General features: G+C 41.5%; 1 pseudogene; it reads left to right on the top strand.

Annotated features, from left to right (window-relative positions):
• Window positions 1-1699: 1699 nt before the first annotated feature.
• On the top strand, window positions 1700-6357 carry LOC144824356 (kinesin-like protein KIF20B pseudogene; annotated as a pseudogene).
• Window positions 6358-7606: the final 1249 nt, after the last annotated feature.

Genomic DNA, 7606 nt, shown 5'->3' with positions numbered 1-7606 from the left:
GGTGGTGGTTTTCCACCAGGAAGGTGACGGTGCTAGACATTCCCAACGGGGTAGTTTGTTGGACTGCCAGTCATACTCTAAATAACAAATGTTTCCCCTTCTCATAATAGCAGTGCCAGGACATTGACTTGTTGAGGTAGTGAACAATGACATAGCTTAGCCACTGCTTCACCGGGCCACTAACCGTCAATGCTTTATTAGTATCAGTGAAACACTCACAGTAAAGTCTGCATGACTCTTTACATCAGGTTGAATAGTGTAGAGAATGAAAATACAGACATGTTCCTGTCCAGGGATATGAGCAAATCCTTCATTAGATTCATCTAGCATTATTGTACCCCTGAACAATCCCAAACACTGCTGCAGGCGATGTCAAATGAGTCTTGAGACCGCATTGTATATAAATGCTAGCAACCATCTTCAGGCTTTCGCGACAGATCTTTGGACACCCATGTTTGGACGATCTAGCTCTCATTTTACCCTCATTTTCTGTAATTTTCGTTCTGGCAGCCAATTGGTAAAGAAGTAAAGCATGTCTTAGCTGCATGTCCAGCCAAGACTATGAGGACCACTGGAGAAGGTGCAACTTAAAGGTGATCAGATTTTTTGAACTGTCAAAATCATTCTTAATTTGAATGTGTAATGGTAGGGTATTCTACAGGAGGAGCCTTGAAGTATACTACCACTATACTCTTGGAGCTTGTAGATCGGAGAGTTTGAAGAAAAATGCTGGTGGACCAGAAGCTTCGGGTAGGTATATAAAGGAAAGATCGTTTATGAAGTTCTTCTGTGATCAAGCATGGAGTGCCAATGCTAGAGAGAGGCCTTTAGAATATAAGTGTTTCTTTTGGTCTCATTTTTAATTCAATTGCTTTTTGCTGAGGGTATATTTTAAATTGTCTTTTAAAACCTCATATGCTGCAACTGGGTCGAGTAAAAACATATTGATAATTTGTCAACAGGAAATGTATTTCCATTAGATACACCAGTGATGTTTTCTTGACAAAGTAGAGCCATGGAAAATAAATGTTGAGCAGATACGCCTCTCTGAAAGGGCATGGCAAATATTTAAATTACACCGAGGTAGTCAGGGGTAATCTGGGAATTTTATATATCAGGAAGAGGGAAGTTTCCAAATTTGTCTGGGCATGTGTCATTAAAATTTGTCCAAGGCCTGCAGCTCGATGTCCCGCCCGGTATGAACAGTTCACGAGTGAGCAAGAATCTTCTGTAGGTGCTCTGGGCTCCTTCTCAGCTCCCCAATCCTGGATGTTCCAGGGCCAAACTTCAAAGATAAGACAAAGGAAATCACATGTCTAAGCAACTCTCATTGCATTTTCCCATTGCTGGAATACAATGTCCTTTGCTTAACAGTTTCATCTCATTTCTCCGATCCCAGAAATCTTTCCCATTGGAGATCATGGCAAATTTTTTGCATTTATTTTAAAAAAAAACTGTTACCTTTGCAATTTGTTAATTTGTGTTTTTACTTTTTATGAGTGGTGTGTAGTTACAAGCCCGCAGGCGTCCCAATGTATAATGAAAGGTGCCATAAATTACATTATTTTGCATCAGAATCCAGAATTACAGGTTGCTTAATTCATCCCACAACCACTGTCTGAAGAATGGACATCGGTGCAGCAAGAACTTAGTCCAGGATGAGGGTAGCCTCCAACTCAACAGTGGATAACGAAATATTTTACCACGCCCAATGAAAATGCTGTTCAGTAGTATTCAAAATAAGCACTATTCAAAGATGGACCTAAAACCACATAGATGTAGAGATTTTGTGAGACTCACCAAAGAGCAAGTAAAAAAGGAAATTGCCATTAAAAATGCTGTGCTCCGACTTACCAAAGAGGTTGAGTCTCAGAGTGCTGGCCAGGGAGGACCCTGCTTGGAATCTATGGACAGCATTGAAGGAAGTTTGCAGAACTCTGATGCCTCTCTTGACCTTGAAGAACAAGCAAAGGACCCAGGGCTGAGTGACCTGAATGAGTTCAGTTCAGTGAGGTTCTCGGTTTGGGTTTCCTTTTGCGAAATCTACAATGAGTGCATTTATGACTTACTGAAGCCAATGTCTACTAACAAGTTCCACAAAAGAAAGAGCCTGCGGCTTGCTCAAGATATTAAAGGATGTTCTTTTGTGAAAGATCCCCAGTGGATCGAGGTTTCAGCATCAAAAGAAGCTTACAAACTATTACATTTGGGGAAGAGATGCCAGAGTTTTGCTAGCACTAAGCTGAACAGCTCTACTAGTAGAAGTCATAGTATATTTACTTTTCAGATTGAAGATGCAGAAATACGCCGAGTGACCAAAGTCAGTGAATTGTCATTATGTGATCTTGCTGGTTCAGAACGATGTGCAAAAACCCGAAATGAGGGGGACTGATTAAAGGTAAGCGGAAACATTAATACATCTTTACATATACTTGGCAAATGCATTAATGCACTGAAAAACAACCAACAGGTAAAGCTTCTGCAGCGTGTACCTTTTCGCGAGAGCAAGCACACCCACTATCTACAGAGTTTCTTCTGTGGAAAGGGGAAGGCGTACATGATAGTAAATATAAGCCAGACAGCCTCTGTTTATGATGAGACACTGAATGTGCTGAAGGTCTCTGCAGTTGCACAAAAAAGTCCTGCTTAGACACCTCAATACTGCCTCCAGTTCATCCGTTCAATGTTTCCTAAACAGCAATGGATATGTCCTTGCTCATGGATAATGCAGACAATAAGTTGACCTCAAGACGGAAGGCCACCATTCTCTGGGATTCTCGCCTTGATGAAGTGATGGAATCTGAAGATGAGAATGGGGACAGCGAGGAGGAAACAGAAGACCAGGATCCAGAAACCTCTCTTAATGTACAGACTTTAGAGGTGGAGATGCTGAAAAAAGAAGATAGTAACATTATTTTAGATGAAAAGGAATATCAGCAACTACGGGAATTAATTGAAGATTTGCAGAAAAAGCTTGTAAATGAGACTAAGCAAAACTTGCTCATGGAACTGAAAATCCGTAAAAAAATTGCTAAAGAATTTACTGAGCAACTTGTGCAGAGGGACAGCGATTTCAGTGAAAGCCTTAAGAAGGAGCGAGACTTGTTGGAGGAGAGAAGTGATGAGCGTCTGGTAATCTTTCAGGATTTAGTAAGCAAATGTACCAAAGAGCCAGAGACTTCAGTGGTGGAAATAACTTCTGAATCTTCCTCTTCAAATGCCACAGTCCAAGAAGGAAGATGGAGGTTTACCTATTGAAGCATTTATTGATTCAATGCAAGAAGGCTTGGTTTGTATTAAGGAGCGGGTATTAACTGCTTACTTGCACATTAAAGCAATTCCTGGAGGTAAAGAGATATAGCTTTTAGAAAAAAGACTTGCTCAACTTACTTCTGAACTTTCACAAACTCAAGAAGAACTAAAGAAAAAAACCAAAGAGGTCGAAATGCATGTGAATAACTTTAGTAGGTGCAGAGTTCAACGTGAAGAGGCTGTTGAAAAAATTGCAACACAGAGTTCTCGAATTGAAGAACTGATGTGTATCGTAAACGAAAAGGACAGTGCGGTGGCTCAACTCCAAGAACTGCTGTGATACTGGGAAGATACATTTGAAAACTATAATAAAACAGTGCGGCATATGAAAGATGAAATGCTGTGCATTCCTGGTGGTGGCATAAAAGACTCAATGCAGCCATGTTGCCCCTCCGTGGCTTCTTCAGCTGGAAGAAAGCGCCCTCCAGAGAGTCGGCATGCCCTCGAGGACCAGCCACCTGCAAAGAAAGGAACTGATCAGAGGTTGAGTACCACCATGGGAGCAGATGATGAAAAAGAAGAGAATCACCATCACAGCTGGAAGAATTGGAAGAAAAATTAGAAGCAACGCAGAATTGGATAGCTGAACTGACTGATGATCTTCAAGGCAAAAGAGCAGGAAAGGAAGAGCTTAGATCGAAGCTGTCAAGCATGCAGCAGGCATTAACCTCATCTGAAGAAAAGGCTTTAGGATTAAGTAAAGAGGTTCAACAAATTACCTCTAAATGCGAAAAGATTGTTTCAGAGTTTTAGACACAAAAGGAAATTAACAAGGAGCATGGAGAACATATTAGCAAACTGCTAGCAGAAGTAGAAAGTAATAAGCTTAATATCTCAGAAAAGGTATCTCAAATGCAAAATATTCAAGTCAAAATAGACCTGTTGAGCAAGGATGAAATACAAATGAAAACTTTCGATCTGGAAAATTCAACACACAGCTGTTTTACAGGCACTGGTGAAAATACATTGTCTGATGCTTCCGTTAATGCAGATGGGCGTAGCAGCACCTTCCACTGTGCCATAGAAAGTCTTTGGAAAGAGTGCCAGCACTTAGTAAAAGTCTCCTAAAAAAAAGCTGCCAAATAAAAAAGCTGGAAGAGCAGCTTGCAAGTCTGAAGGAAGACATCGAGGGAGTTAAAATGGCGAACATTGAACTCAAACTGAAATTGAGTGAAGCTGAAAATCTAGGGAAACTGCAGAACGAGAAGACCCTGACTAAGCAATTAAGAAAGCAGCTGCTTGAAAGCAGCAGTCTTTAAGAATTTGAAAAGAAACATGTGGTTGAAGTAACCTGTAAATTAGCAGAGCTTGAAAAACAAAAGTCTGGTTACGAGGACAAGGTACTAGAGTTAGATCGTCTTGTGAAGACCATTAAAGATAAAAATGAAAGTTTGGACGAACAAATCTAATCTTACATAAGAAGTCTGCAGTTGAAGAATAGCAGAAAAGATATCAGGAATCGGAGAAGACAGTTCAGTCATTGACTAAAAAGGAAATTGCACTGAAAGAGGAATTGGCTGAAATTAAAAATACGCTCAAAGTTCTTCAGGACTCCCTTGGAGGGAAAGAAAAGCAATAGGAGATCAGAAAACAAGAAATTGTACAGTTACAGAAGGAACTCTCGGACAGGTGTGCTAGAGAACATACTCTGGAATTAGACCTCAAAAGAAAGAATGAGGACTATTTAGACCTTAAGGAGAAGTTGGCTGATGCTAAAAAACAAATTCAGCAGGTGGAGAAAGAGGTATCCACCATGCGTGAAGAAAAGAAAATGAATGTCTAACAAAATGAATGAGTTTGAAAAAGTTAAAAAAACAGATGTCTTTGGATTCAGATATGAAACAAAGAACAATCCAGCTACTTAAAAAGGAGCAGGTGGACAACGAGAAGAACGAGCAGATTCAGAAGTATTGTGCAGATCTCAAAGCCAAAGAAAAACTAATTGAAGACATGCGACTGACCCTTTTGGAGCAGAAACAGACTCAAGATGAACAGGATGAGGCTCTTGTAGCGAAAACAGAAGAGGTCACAAAACTGACTGCAGAACTGGAAGAGTGGAAGCACAGCTGCAGGGTGCTTGAGAACATTACGCTCAGTCATGAATTTCATCAAATAGCAAATTAGAGAAATGATCTGAATAATCCTACGAGCTCTGAACTATTCAAGTGTTGTAAGGTAAATTCCAAAGATAACCAGAGGTAGCCAAGAGGTATATTTCAAGTAGAGCAGCTAAAGAGGAGATGCACTTGTAGGAATCAAGGTATAACACCAAGCTTCATGAAGCGCTAAAGGATTGTGAAGAGAAACATAATGCTGATTGAAAGAAACGGATAGATGAAAAAATGGGACTTATATCCCAGGCAAAAGAAGCAGAGAGTCACCGAAACCGAGAATTGCGGAAGTTCGCTGAAGATATGGAGCGCCATTTCAAACAACAAACTGATTTTGAAGCATTTACTGCTCAGTTGACTGAGAAGGACAAAGACCTGCTGAAGTGGCGAGAAGAAAAAGATCAGCTGATGGCTGCCTTGGAAGTCTAGCAACATGGAGAAAGACAAGGAAATAGAACAATTAAAAGGGAACATGTTGCATGTTCCAGAAGTGGAATCCAAAAATGTGATGAAAGATTCTTCGAGGACCCAGGCTGCAAATAACAAAGAAACAGCACAAGACTTCCATCCTGCTGATACTTTTAAAACTACAACTTTGCCTGCCTTTCGCTCTATGAATGTACCGGAAGCCGAAAAGTTGGTTTCTCCAAAAAAGGCAATTGAGGAACAAACGCAGAACAGGAAAATACTTGCGCCATGTGTCCCGAAAAGCTATAAGAAGACTCTGATTCAAACGAAATCTGACTCCTCGAGTCAATTTAGTGAAATGTCTTCTATTCATTAATCTGAGGACAATTCGGATGTTGTTTTGGACTCGTCTGCGCTCTATACAGAAAGCGGGAAAACGAGCAGGTTTCCCAAACCGCTGCTGGAGATTGAGTTCACGACACGACTGATATTTCAGCTCCATTGGACCTTCCTTCTCATAAAATGATTCTAGATAAAAAAAAATAGGAAAGCGATCATCAGGTGATGAAGAGACGACTACGGGCTAAAACAGCAAAATAGTCAGCTCTCATCTTGCAAACTGTTAATGTGTAATTAAAAAAAAAAAAGAAATCCCTTCGATTCAGCTAAACAAAATAACTCTGGCTTGGGTCAGCCCCCATACCTGTTTTGTCTCTACTCTTCATTATGCAATTAAAAAAAACAGTACTGAGCACATAGTAAATGACAGAATAAATATGTCATCTCTTGTGTTATGTTGTCTCGGCCAGCGAGCCTGTGCGTTTGACAAGCATGTGTATTTAAACAATACCTCACTTATTAGAGAAGCCCTCCCTGCCAAGGATGCGGCCCTCCTCACGGGTGACCTTTGCGCTCACCTTCCATTACTGTGACGTCTGGAGCTCTCCTCTTGATTTTCCAGCAAAGACATTAAAGAACCTGACAGTGTCTTTCCATCTCCGCCGATGCCACTAGACCACTTAACAGGGACATTGAGAGAGTATATTACAGGGTGAAAGAGCAGAGTTCAGGGGTCGCCATATTTCTCATTAAGAGAGGTTTCTGCGCAGCTCTCATCAGCTTCCTGATCAATACTTCAGTCTGAAGATCACCCGTCTGGGCCCGGTGAGTTTTAATTGGGCTAATACTGTTTATGGAAAGCACCCGTTTATATCTTCTGGCGACAATCAACAGCTGGATGCTGGCGCTGCTCACTCCAGTAAGGCAAGATGTCACATGACAGGAGAGATGACAGACCACCGGCCGTGACATTTCCTTGCCCCTCGAGTGAGAATCGTAGGATACAGGAGGTCCTTTCCAGATTCCCTCTTCAATACATATAAAAAAGTACGTGGACTGACAAAGCAAATGCTGTTGGCATCTGTACAGTGAAGCAGTTTTATTAAGCTTCAGTGAGACGTACAGAGCAGGTGTCGTTCAGGTGGCAGCGGTGAAAGCTTCCTTCACAAACAGACCATACACAGAACCGGTAGAAACTATGGAGGGCATCACGCAAGCGTCTTTACGCACACAACTCGTGTGCATTGGCACATTGTTTGTGTAAGGCGAGGCACGGCTGATTGGTGTCTCAGACTGCCATGCTTGGGGGAGGGGCATAGCTGGAGTCACAGCCACATGCAGAGGTGTTGTCATTTTGAGTCTTCCATGGGGAAGCGGGTGCTTTGGTTCTAGATCATCCTGGGGAAGAGGCCCTTGAGACACGCGGAGACACACAT

The sequence above is a fragment of the Lissotriton helveticus genome, chromosome 3_1 (assembly GCF_964261635.1).
Source record: "Lissotriton helveticus chromosome 3_1, aLisHel1.1, whole genome shotgun sequence".
Lineage (NCBI taxonomy): Eukaryota > Metazoa > Chordata > Amphibia > Caudata > Salamandridae > Lissotriton > Lissotriton helveticus.
This window is presented reverse-complemented; position numbering and strand designations above follow the sequence as displayed.